We start from the raw sequence: 13426 nt of genomic DNA on the forward strand, positions 1-13426 counted from the left end.
AGATGACCTCCAGAGGTCCCTTCCAGCCTAAATTATTCAGTGACTTTGTCTCTAGCATTCCAGAGGGAGCGTTAGGTGAAACTGGGACCATCCCATATGGGGAGGAGGATGGAGTTATATCTGCAAGTCCTGTATCTTGACCCCGTCCTCTGCCCTGGCCATCCATCACTGGGCACTGGTATTTTATTCTACCAGGATGTCAATCACCATTTCAATTAGTGAGTGGGAGGAGAGAGTGTGGATGATAGCACCCGATCTTCCATTTGATTTAGGATGAATCACACTTAAGAGGGCATCTGAGGTTAAAGAACACAGGATTCTGGACACATGTATAAATCAACAGGCTTGAGGTTTTCATTATTCACCTTCTAGTGTATGAAGTGATATGAGTCATTGGATCATAAAAGAGATCAAATAGCTTTGTTGCTAATAATTCTTTCCTTGACCCATTCCCTGGCACATTAGGTTTGTAAACAGAGTTTTAATGGCATCCCTTGGAAGTAATAACATCACGCCTTTATAGCACCTTGGCTGACTGTATGCTCCTGGCTGTAACTGTGCTTGGGTTTAATCCTTAGCTGTTTGTGGGAACTAATGTGCTTTCATATCTTAAGTTTTCAGTTATTGCCTTTGTGAGATTGATCATCTCCAGTTACTCTGCCTCCCGCCCTCCTCTTCCACAGATGACATTTGAACCCTCCCAGGAGCCCACAACTCAGCTTTCCCCAAATGATAAGCGCTCCCTGTAATATTCTGGTGGAGATAACATGCTTGAACTTCAGTGTGTTGTTAATGTCTAATGAGCTCATGGCGCCATTTATTGTTTTATGGCTAAATCATGATTGTTCATTAACAAAAGTAGCATTAGACCATGTGCCAACTTTGGACAGAGGAAAAGGTAAAGCAAAGGGATATGATGGAGGGTAATGAGAATATGGTACCTATGGTAGCAAAGACAGCAAACTTCCTGCTGGCTCCTGTGCCGGTTCTGTGCAGCTGCTGCTGTGGAAGAGCCTCGAGTGGAGGGAGAGCATCTCTCTCCGGTCCAGGGCTCCGCGGTTGGGAGCGATGAAGTGCCAGGGCCACAGCATGCCGCGGTTTTAAAGGGGCACGGTATTGAACAACTCCCAAATTATTATGCTCTGATATCGTAGAGATTTTTGTCCTGCTCTGCATCACCCTTTGCAGTCTGCTTTGCATTGCTTCATTTGCTTCTGCCTGTGCATCTGTCTTATTATTTGCCACCTGCTAGAGTGGTGCTCCCTGGCGCCGCACCACCTTTGCTCTGCCTGCCCAGGCTGCAAAGAGGACTTGCCTATGAGGCCGGTAGTTCCCAGGGTGGGAAATCCCATTTTCAAGGGGTAGAGGTGGGAAAAAAATGGTCCTAGTCTCCATTAGAGGGCTGAACTTCTTGAAACTGGTCCCAGCCCCTTCTTGTGAAATCAGATTGACGGGAGGATGTCTGGTGATGGAGAGCCGTGACCCATCTGGTTCGCTATCCAGAAGAGGATCCTCTCTTGGTGAATCCCTGTGATGGGGTTCTGGTATTCGTAATGGGAAAGGTTCAGATGACATTTGCAGACTGCAGCCTTCAGGACCTGAGTCTTGGTCCCAGGTAGCTGTGGACTGAGAAAATGCTTAGAGCAAGAATGTGGTAGACAAGACCTGGGGATGATTGGGAAGCGTTGCCTGTCCTGCTTGAGGCTGCTGCAAGTCTCTGTGTACCATTTTTGCCTGTTACTGGCTTGTGGGCTCATCTGCCCTCAGTGATATCTAACAGAGGGAGTTTGCTCCTTTAAAATGGTCAATTTGGGCTGTCAGGAGAAGAGAATAGCTAAACGTAAGACTTTTTGTTAGCCTTCCCCACCTTCCAGAGGTTTATTCAGACACCAGAAATAGGCAGACCCGGGGGGGAAGGGAAGTAGCTTCCTACCTGCCCATCCCTTTGATTTGTCCTATTCAAAGAAACAGAGATATCTGGTCTAGGGAGCGGAGGAAGGGGGTAAAGGACAGGAAGGAAAGGAAAGGAGGTTGGGAACTGCCAGTGTGGAACTGTGCTTCTTCATCACTTAGTCACAGGTCATTGCTGAGCCTGCAACAGATAAGAGACCTTCATAGAAATAGAAACTGAAACAAAGTCTCAGAAGTTATTTGAGAATTATTTTTTTTATGGTAGCTAATTTATTCATGGGATGGCAGACACCCAATGGCAGCAATGAACTCTGTAGCTGTGATGATCACAAAAGAGGGGTTTAGCTACACTACAGGTGGAAGTCTCTAATTATAGCCTGGAATCGCAACTGTTGCAGATGTGTGGACCAAGGAGCTTAAGAAGAGTGCTAGAGAGGGCAAACAGCGTGAAGGGTGAGCAGTGGGTGGGTGTCTGGGAGAACTGGGGTTGCTCCACCTTGTCTGAAAGATGCTCTGTATCAGAGTTCTCATGTTATTACTGTTTTGGTTGGTTCCTATAGTTAACGCACAAGTTCTTGCATTGAAGGAGACCTAACAAAAGACTACTCAGGGACTGTATATAAATAGCTTTTGGACTCCCTTAATTTTATATATATATATATATATATGTATTGGTTAAGCAAACTTACATGAATAAACAATAGCAATGTAACGACCTTTTTATAGATATTGCTCTGTACATGCAACAGAGCTGTCTGGTGTATTTATTCCAGCTTGTAAACCATGCATATTTAGTACAGGATGTGTACTCTTCATCATTTACAGTTGTTTAAATGGAGGCTTTTGTGGTGGTACTGTTGTGCAAGAAAACGCTACGAGCCTGGGGCAAAAAGTATTAGGTGTCAGGGGGTGGATGTATTAAGCAGGAGATTTAATTAAAAGACCATCATGATACCTTCTAGCTAAAGAGTATATTCAGTTAAAAACTGATTAGAGCTGAATCACCATCTGAGATCCATGAAAAACTTTGGGGTGGAGGCTAGGATAGTCAGATACCCAGTACCTGTGGGATTCTGTAGAACGGGAGTATTTAACTCCCATTAAAGTCTCTGGAGTGGACAGTAACAACCTGAAGGCTGAATTCATCCCTGATCTTGTAAAATCACTGCTCTTTGCCAGGAGTGGGCTTGGCTCAGGGAGGAAAAACTGCTCTCTGGTGTGTACTAGAAAGCAAACGCTGAATTTGGGATGCACACTGAGCTCCTGCCAGCTCTGCTCTGGAGGAGTATGGCGCAGAGAGCAGCAATGAGCAGCCCTTGCAGGACTAACAGGGCTAAAGTGGGGAATTTTGCCCCAAATCTTGTAAAATTCTTGAAAAGACAGACTGTTTCCCACTCTCTTCTCTCTGCCCTTCCTTGTGAGTATGGCTGGGAATTGCAAGAGCATCTCCAGTGTTTAGGAACGCAGAAACCTCGTGTGTGAGGACAGATGATTAAATTGTTTATGGTGAGAGATTTCCCCTGTGGGTGGTTTATTCTAGAACTGCACGTCCACGCAGAGCCTGATCAGTGATGCCCAGCTCTTCCCAGCTACTGGACGCAAGCTCTTTCCAGAGGAGTAATTGCCTCCCTGTTTCCACATGAGGGAAACCAAAGCAGAGCAGAGTAGTTGATTTGCCCGGGCCAGAAGTTGAACATCAGGCTCCAGAACCCATGTGGGTGTTAGGGTATGGTAATGTTCCCCTTCAGCAGCTGCTAGCTTGGATGAACCTCAGGTCTGCGCTGGTAAGGTCATCTCTGGACCTTCCATGTAGGTGGACGCCCTGGAGCTGCTGTTCGCTCAGCTGTCAGCACTTCAGTGCCTGGGCGATGCCTGCTGAGAACACGCAGTCTTCGTTTTCTGAAATTCCATCCTGCTCCATGGTGTTTCTCCATCGCAGCAGTTTGCGTCTTCCCTCCTCTCTGCCTCCTTGCGCACCGCCCAGGACGGCTGGCTCCACGGCAGAGACCAGAAAGGCCCATTACAGCGTTATTAGCCTCTTCTTTTGTATCCTACGGAGTGAGAGCGACTGCCGAGCCCACTTTGCCTTCAAATGCTTAACAGATTGGCCTACATCTAATTTCTGCTGCTGTGTTTACAGAAGGTGGAGGATGGAGGGAAAGGGGGGCTGCTGCGCGAGGGAGGAGGGCACGGAGAAAAAAGAAATTACTAACTCTCCATCAAAGAGCTGCTTTCCTACTTGTGGTTTCAAAATGCTTCCTTCTTCCCCAGCTATCCTGTAATCACTCTCCAACATTCACCAGAGCAGTGTTTACATCCAGCCCTATTACCGGCAGGGGAGACAGGAAAAATTAAGGGCTCCCATGCCCCATTATCTCCCCCTCTTCCCCCTCCTCTCCCCCTCCCACAGGCAGACACACTTCTCTCCCCTTACCCCTTTTCATCAAACGCCTCCAATTCATGAAGGAGTAAAAGCCCTTTAATGGGATTCTGGAGATCTTAAAATCCAGGTGGTTTGTTTAAAAAAAAAAAAAAAAAAAGGAAATAAAAAGAAAAGGGGGGCAGGGGGAACTTGGAGAAAAATACCACCAGCTCGGTCTTTTTGGCTTCTTTGTTCCTTTTCCACGTTGTCTTGAACCTTTTTCTCTTCCACAACTCCGCTTGGCAGCTGGGGTGAACTGAAGTTTGACTTGGATGGCTAGTGAGACCACACAGAGTTCACCCTGGCTGGAATTAATTTCCGATGTACAGCTGAAGAATCCCATGCACACACACAAACACAGCGAGCCCTTGCATTTCCTTTTGATTTCCTTCTTGTGCTTCCTTCCCCAGATACCCTTTTTATCAGAAGCAGAACGAGCCGCAACGCCACTGCAGACTCTGCCGAGGCGAGAGGCTCTGACCCAGCGTGGCAGCAGAGCCGGGGAAAGGCGGAGGCTCTTAGATGTTGGGCAGGCGAGCAGACGTGTGAAAAATGGCGAATGTTGGACAACAATAAATGTGGATTATGACTTTTTTTAACGAAGGGTAAAAAAGGATAGTCATCTGGTACTGGCACTTGACGGGGACTTGAGGTCTGATTCCAATTCCTTGTTTAACCGCAGATTTCCTCTAAATAATTCTCGTAATCTCTTGATTCCCTAGCTGAGGTCAGGGGCCTATTGTTCTACACCCTGTAACAACACAATGGGACACAGTTCCTGCCCCAAAGAGCTTACAGTGAAAACAATCAAAGAATGAAAAAGAAACCCAGGCTTGCCTGAAGTTACACCCTGGTGTTAAATTGAAGATTAGAACCAGACCTCCAGACTCTCTAGGTTTTGAGTCTTCTGCAATTGTAACATTTTTCTGGCTCCTATCTTTAGATTCGCACTGCAGTGCTAAAGACCATCAAAATAGAAAATGTTGAATCTGTTACCCCTCGGAGTAGAGGAGTGGGAGCTGTGTGTATGATGGGCAGCTATGCTTCTATAAGAAGGACAGCCTATGTGTTACGCTGGTTGTTGGTTTGTACTTAGCGCTACCAGCAGAGAGAGAGAGGTTGGGAAGTTTGGGAAACTGGTTAACCTTCGAGGTTGCTGGATTTTATATGAAGCAGGGCAGTGGACCAGTGCTGTAGTGGGCTTGGTGGCTGGTAAAGGAATTGCGTCAGGCTGTATTGAAGTCCCTTGCTTAATGGGAAGGGAGATGGCTGTGTGGGCATATGGGGATATTTAAGCGGAGAATATTTACTCCCACATGTAGGAGTTGTTAGAATAGCTCTGCGTCCGGAACTTGCTCCCCTCCCAGGACATGAACATATTGAATGCATGGACCGGCGCACACGCGTGTGAACTTGTCCCAAGTCCTTTTAGTGCTGGCACGACAGTACTCGCGCCGCAGGAATATTCATAGCGCAGCGGTCCTGGTGAAAGATGACAAACTTGAATGAGGTTCCAGTCGCACTGGCAGTGCTCTAAAGCATTGACACGCTCTTCATGACTGAAAGATTAAAACTAAAGCAGGCTTGGCAGATATCACCCTTGGTATCGCTCAATAAAGAGAAGATCTCTCAGTATGTGTTGCTGGAAACCTTGCAGTGTTATTGCTTTGTTTAAAGTCTCAGCATCTGGAATGATCTGATAATATGGCAATTGATAGTTTGTGTATGTACAGCCATATATATGCATCCCTACATACACTCTAAATTTTCCTTTGTTTTCCATACACAGCTTTCTACCTCCAGAGTATTTCAGTGGCACTACTTCAGCTTTGAATATTGAATGTTATTAGTGGGGAAAAATGTGAGTGCTCATATCCTCTGTTTTCCTTTTCCTACTTGTCAGTTGATATGAAACTCGTAGTCACTTTGAGATCTTTAATTTCATCCAGATTCAGCAACGGGGTAGATATTCGTTTCCAGATTTATCAATGAGATGGACACACGCACATCTCAAGGGACTGCAGGATTCATCATCCCTAACTTTGGGCATCAGAGGAGGTTTCCTCTCCGTGTACATGAGCGCAGAGATCACACCTTAAATGTGTTCTACACCTGCTCAAAGATGTAGAGGTCTACATTTTAGCCTGTCTTTTATGGTCAAGGGCCTGATTCAGCCGCTTTATTTCAGATAGCTTCATTAGGATGAGAAGAATCGCACAGCTGAACCGCCTGTTCCCTCTGACCGCCAACGAAGTCGATTTACTGGCATAAAAGGAGATACCTACAGCGTGCTCTTATCTCACCCCATGCTTGTGTGGGTCACCAGAGCTGCTTGGTCCCACGTGGTCGCTACCCTGTTGGTTCTGCAGGCCTTGATTTCAGATCCTGACGGAGAAGGCTTGTGCAGAAGAGCGTTATTAGGCACGTAATTGCAACTGGGAGATTTGTTCCTTGGCACTGTGTCTAAGCTGTTGAATAAGATTTTATTCTTCAAACTTAGGGATGACAGGTTTGACTGTGTATTGAAATCAGCTTCATCCTCCTGGTACTCTTAAATTTATTTTCTTTGTTTCAGAAAAATGTGAGGAAATTGCTGGATTTCCAAACATACCTTTCAAAGGGAACTGCACTTTAGACCTCAATTTCTGTAGAAGTACTGGCAATGGGTAAGGGGAGGAGCAGGAAAATGATCTACAGTGTCATATTAAGATTCAATAGTCACTTCTGCTAGCGTGAAATGCTCCAGAATCAGGAGATAGGCATCAGAAGATGGTAAGATTTAATACACAAGAAGCCTATTTATTTGGCTTCTGGATTTTGTATGTTTGGGATGTCCTTGGGTCATACTTTCAAGATTTTCCTTGCAACAGTAAGGAAACTTGCTTCTTTTAATTTCTTTTTTTTCTTTTAATGAGAGCTGAGACTCTCATGTAATTGCTTGTTTCCTGGAGTTGGGGCCTTTAAGTAAATATCAAATATCCAGAGATTCGTGTTGAAATCGAGAGATGGCAATTCTGTTTTATTTTACTTTAGAGAAGACTTTATTCATGTACAAGACCTAGATAGCTTTGAAATTGCCATACAAAGAGAATTATCATTGGTGTTTGTTAGTTCTACTAATAACTATTATAGCAGCAGTTGAGATTTTTTTTATTTCCTATGAGAATTTATTCTATTGGGGAAAAATTTGGAACGTATCAGAATGTTTCTTTTTGGCAAAGTTGAAAAGCTTTCTCTTGATTTAATTCTGCCTTCCATTATACTACACATTATTTATAATATAAAGGATGAAAGAGCTGAGCCCCATTTGAAATGCTGGAGTGGAAATTAGACTGTCAGTTCTTATTGAAAAAGAAGTATGGGGAGATCACAACAAACTATTTTCATTAGTTTTCATCTCCCCCAAAGTCTGAGGGTTTGGGCTTTTCATGCCAATTTGAAGCCAAGCCAGTTATTTGAAACATAGGTATCTCAGAAATTTTTGCCATACAAACATTCAACTTTTGACCAGCCCTTTCTATTATTCCAGGTTAAAACAAAGGTTATCGTGGAAACACCATGATACAATTTATTTGGTAATAAATATATCTCTTGTTTTCTTGTCCTCTGCTTTTCACTTTTATTGGCAACCTATTTCAAAAGCAACTGTTGCAGGCCAATGGAGAGTATACCTTGAAGCAACATTAATAAGAACAAAGAGACTTAAATTATAGAAATAGCTGTCTATGTCACACATTAGTAGTTTTGCTCTCAATTTGGCAGATCTATGGTGGATAAAATTGTGTGTGAAGGGATGAAGGGGGAGAAACTTGGATAAGAGTGGTAGTATCTGATCCAGGATAATGAAGAAGACAGATCCATGCAGAGATTTATTTTATTTGCTTTTGGCAATTAGCATTAATAATACTGTATCTTGGAAGCTGGAACTGCCACAGATAATAACGGTTATTGCTTTTGAGATGGTTTATCCGGCTCTAATAACAAGGGCTTGGATCAACGGGAGCTGCGGGGACTCGGCACCTCTGGAGGTGCTCTCGTATGTGCTTCTAATCGAATAAACTTTTAGGCATCCAACGTAAGGAGCCCAGGGCAAGAAAAGTTTGCTTTAATGCTGTAAGGTGAAAACAGACCTGCACTGAATGTTTCATAGCTGCATTGCTCAACGTGTCTGTGCCTAGGTGGGACTGCCAAATCAAATCACGTGTTGCTGGTGGAATACCAACTTGTCTGTCATTGCCTCTCGCCTTCATTACCTTCCTCTGTGAACCAGTAATTGGGATGGGATCCTGTGGCAGCAGCCAGTTGTGACCGGACCCTATTTTTGCTTTTGGGCTAAATTGTCTAGACATTGCTCAAGGACTAAAAAACCCTGAGCAGTTAAGATAGCCGCTCGTTCCCCAGCCCACGCTTGCCTGTCTGCTTTACACGGGGTTGGTGGAAGGGACCCCGCTGCTTCTGTTGCTTCAATTCCCGGCTCGGGTTCAAAGTCCAGACTCCATCTGCCTGCTGGAAGGGCGACGTGTGACTTCATGGCCTGTTCTGCCAACCCCCCATGAGAGGAAAGAGGACTACTGAGGGCCTCAGTGTCTTAAGTCACTTAAAGCATCATCTTGCAACAGCTTGAATGCAAACCAAGATGGTTTGTCTTGCATTCGTCCTAAATGTCCATCACTGTATACTCTAGCCTGTACGTTTGCACCAGGGTTTTGTGCAAACAGGGTTTGGTATATTTGTTGCCATGGGTCAGCTGAGACATGGTAGCTCACAGCACTCTGGGCTGTGCTGGCCCATCTTCTTTACCCAGCTACGTAATCTCAACTAGGTCTTGCTTTGATCTGAGGTGGAAAACTTGCTTTGGTCTTCCTGGAATTCAGACAGTTCTGCTCTGATGTAAATTCACTGGCTGTCAGTGAGCTGCCCTGGTTTGACATAATGCAAATGACACAAGAGATGGGTCTGAAAGGTAGAAATAGCCTGATGGATGGTGTTCGGCCAGCGTGGCTGCTGCGAGCTGGCTGGCCTCAACTCAGCCTGTTACAGCTGCGGGAAAAACCCACCAGCTCACACGGCTGTGCTCACACGGCGTGTTTTATGCATTTCACAATGCTTTGCCAGTTGTAATGGTCCTGGTGACAACCTTGCAAGGATAGCAAAGCAAGTATTTCTCACTGCTTTTTCAGATGAAGCAAGTGAGAGGCAGGAGGTCAGCGGTGCTGTGAGCCACAGGACAGGTTAGAGGAGGAACCGAGAACGTGGGTTTCCCCATCTCCTCGGGCGTATGCTGCAGCTCCTAAACACGCCATCCTGAAACCCTGCCAAGGCAGAAGAGAGCCAAGAGGCGTCTCGATCCCCTGAGCTAAAAGGCAAGCCATTGGCTGACTTCAGAGCAGCGAACTCGGGTTGTGGGTTTGAGCTCACGCAGCAGTGGCATGCGCAGTGCCGCCGGCCAGCACCTCGTGGCACCGGTGACGCGGAGCACCCCGGGCAGTTGCACCATCAACCGAGAGCTCTCGACAGCATGCGCTGCAGAAGCTGTGTCACCCATGCCCGGGAAGGTGACTGCGTGGGAGTGTTGAGCAAGATCTTTAAGCCCAGGGGAATGTAAAATCCTTTCCCTTCCTGTCTGTGCTCTTTTTTTGTGTGTCTGGAAAGGAGAAGCGAGCGTGTGCTGTCTCTGTTTGCTACCTCCTTAGAAAGGTTAGGGGAGCTGGGAGCCAGGGACTCGCGCGCCCCATTCTGTCGCAACATCCCAACATCAACACCCTCTGATCTATGGTATCTTGGGAGTTTGCAGCTCTTGTGTGGAGATGGAGTATGAATAAGGGCCCCCCAGTGTATTGGGAATCAGGCCTATGGGTCTCCCGTGTCAAGTGAGTCATAATGTATTAGATCCGAGGACTTCCCCCACGGGTGTTTAGTCTCAACAAACCCAGCTAATTCAGATTTAACTTAGCTCTTAATATGCTACATTGCTGAGTCTTCTAATTAATGCCACATGTTGCAGTCAGCTGTCATACTGAATAAATGTTTACAAAGCTATTAACGTACTGTATTTGTAAACCAGACCAGCTCCTTTTTGGAAATCATGTGGTATGTGTTTTCCCCTCCAAGATGAAAAAAGTTTTTTAGCAATAATGGATACTTTATTTTTGCAGCAACAGCCACTTCCCAAGAATTCATTGCTAACTTTCTTGGGCCGCAGCCATTATCCCGGGGAAGGGACACGGGGAAAAGCGCTATCTTTTAAACAGAAGACACTGAGCTGAGCTGCTCTGCCGTCTGGCCACGGTGGGCCAAGGGGCTGGTAAGGACCAGCGAGCCCTGTGCCCCGGGTGGCGATGCCAGGGAGGAGGCAGAGTCCGTGCGTGGGTCGGCAGCTCTCCTGTCCCCGGCTGCTGCGATGCCAAAGCGTGTGCACGCGAGGACCTGGTCTTCTCCCTCCCCTCCGCTGCCACGTGAGCGGGGCCGCCCAGCCAAAACCGAGAAAACAGGGAAGGAGACGTGTCGTCAAGCAGTCTGCGGGCCATCTGCCTTCTGCTCAGGGGCCCTCTTGGGGCTGGGGACCCGGGCTGGCCACCGCCGTCCCCACGTGGCCGCCACTTGCCTGGCACGGGGGCGGGATGGCTGGGGTGGTGGGATCGTGGGGGTGGGAGATCCCATCTTCTCCCCAGGACTGCTGCCAAATGGCTTGCTCTGCACAAGTTAACGTTTTCTGTTTTCTTAGGGGGGTTTGTTATGTTTTTAGTTCCTTTTTTGGGCTCCAGGGAAACAGCTTTATTCTGTTGGGATTCATGCACTTCTGTTTCATCTTTAATCTGCTGCAGAAACCATAGAAGATGCCAGAGCACTTTGAAAGATTAGGGAGAGTGAGGCTGGGGTCTGTGCACTGCCACCGGCTCCTGCGTCCCTGTAGGCAAGACATCTGGCTCAGGGATTTAGGCACATTTATAGTTAAAGTCTGTGGGAAGTAAATATCTCACCCTAAGCTGGGGCTCCAAAAAAATACTTAGTGTCACTCTTTGCATCTCTGGTCTCTAAAACAGGGCTAATGGCAGAGCCTTCATCACCGGGGTTGCGAGGGTAACTAGAGCAGGATGGTGTGGGGGAGCGGGACGGCTGCGATAGATGCAGCTGGTTGCAGCAGGGGTGCTGGCCCTTGGCACGTGGCTGAGGATGCGAGGCCATGCGGGGAGGTGGCCAGGGTGGCTGCTGGGCCCTCAGCCCGTTTGATGTACGGGTAGTTTGGGGATGAAGGCTTTCCATCAGCTCAAGGAAGGAGTATGAAATGGGAGCTGGGATTCGGTATCTCCAAGAAGCTGAAATCCCACTATAAACAGAGCAGGGGGAAGCTTTTCTCTTTTTTTTTTTTCCGTAGCTTTGTGGCAATACAACTGAAAAAATGAATAAAACCCAGCCAGCTCTCTGCCCTTCTTCCTTGCCCTTTGCAATTAAAATCCTTCAGTCTAAAGTCAACAAGCAGGCAAATGAGTGATGCTCCCAATGCCTTGAGAAGAAGGTGCATGTCCCTCAAAGAACCTATTGAGAAAGTTTTAATTCCAGTAAGAAGTAAACAAATGTAAATGGTGTTTTCTCTGCTTTTAACTAGCTGCAATATAGGCTAACACGCTTCATGTTTTGGAAGAATTACTAGTGAAGCCCATTCAGGTACACTGAAGCAAAGCAGTTAAATGATTTCACTAGCGGGGCTCAACCTTTTGTCCTCTTGCTATACTGGCTTCAGGTGACTTCCCCAACGCGGGGATTAGCTGCAGACCTGGACATCTAAGAGGGCAAATCCAACCTTCTCCCAATCACTATACCTAGTTAAAAAGCTTAGCGCAATCACAGAAGAATGAGTCTAGAAAAGAAAAGAATATTCTTAGATACTTTAATCAGCCTTCTCTCTCTCTCTGGATGTCCTGCAGCCGTCTAGTAATACTGAGCTAGAGCCTGCCCGTGGGTTGTGTTTTCCTCCCAAAAGGGGAGGTGATTCTTTCAGCTAAAAAATGTTTGATGAGTGCTTTATCGGGGACTGATGCTGCATAAGAACTGCACCTTGCAGCCTTCCTGGTGTGTTTAGTGTCTGTTTATGGCTAAAGCGTGGCCGATGGAGTGGGAGACCTTTGCTTTCGTGGTGCTGGTAGTGGGTGGAAGGTCCTACTGTAACACGACAGCCATGTGCTCCGCGCAGGTGCGGGCTCGCTTTGTGGTATTGAATGTGCTGTCAGAAATCACCAAATAGTAGGGCTAAATATACATTAGTGTAAGAACTGCATTATAGGAAATGGCTTATACGCTTTGCCTGAGAGCCCGCAAGGCGTCTCTGTGGAGATGGCTTTCGTCCTCTCGCATCCCCTTGGATAGCATCTCCATCCTTGGGGTTTTTTTCTCCTTGCCTGATGCTCATCTCCCCTGTGCAAGTGTGATGTCTTTTCCATTCACCCCATGAGATCTCCCTGTCTCCTGCCCTCGCCTGCTGCAGCCCAGACCTGTGGGCTGTGTCTGCAGAGCGGACAGATGGAGGCTGTGGAGTGTGCCGCCATCCCCGTGCCCTGGCCATGCGGGTGGAGGGACCTGCTGGTTCCCTCCCTGCCTGCGTACGTGGTGGAAAAAAGAGGGCATTTGGGGTGGAAGTCGGAGCATCCCCACAGCTGGGGCACACAGGGCTGTGCGTCAGTCCTGCCTTCCAGTACCACGGCTGTCAGTCCAGACTTAGCTGCTGTGTACTCCAGCTCGTGTGCAGTGAACCAAGAACTGAAATATTTTCGATGTTTTCTCTCCTTAGGAGCAATACCCCTGCTAATAGAGTTAGCTCTGTGTGCCCAGGTGTTGGCTGTTTTATTTCCCAGCTTGGTGTCCCTCCAGTAGAGGCAGCAAGGGGCTGATGGTGGCCGGTCTGGCACAGCCACCTCTCAGAGTCCCACACTTGTAGAAAGAAGGGAAGCAAGGCAAGCTGGCTTTTAATTTAGGATAATAGCTTCAACTCAGGATCCCTTCAGGACCATGTTTTGAGCTGCTACCTGGAGTTGCAAACCTTAAAACATCTTGCCCTCGCTTCAGTCATCACTGAAGCTAAGCACACACCTGCTCTTG

Source organism: Platalea leucorodia (genome assembly GCF_965183815.1).
Source record: "Platalea leucorodia genome assembly, chromosome: 12".
Taxonomy (NCBI): Eukaryota; Metazoa; Chordata; class Aves; order Pelecaniformes; family Threskiornithidae; genus Platalea; species Platalea leucorodia.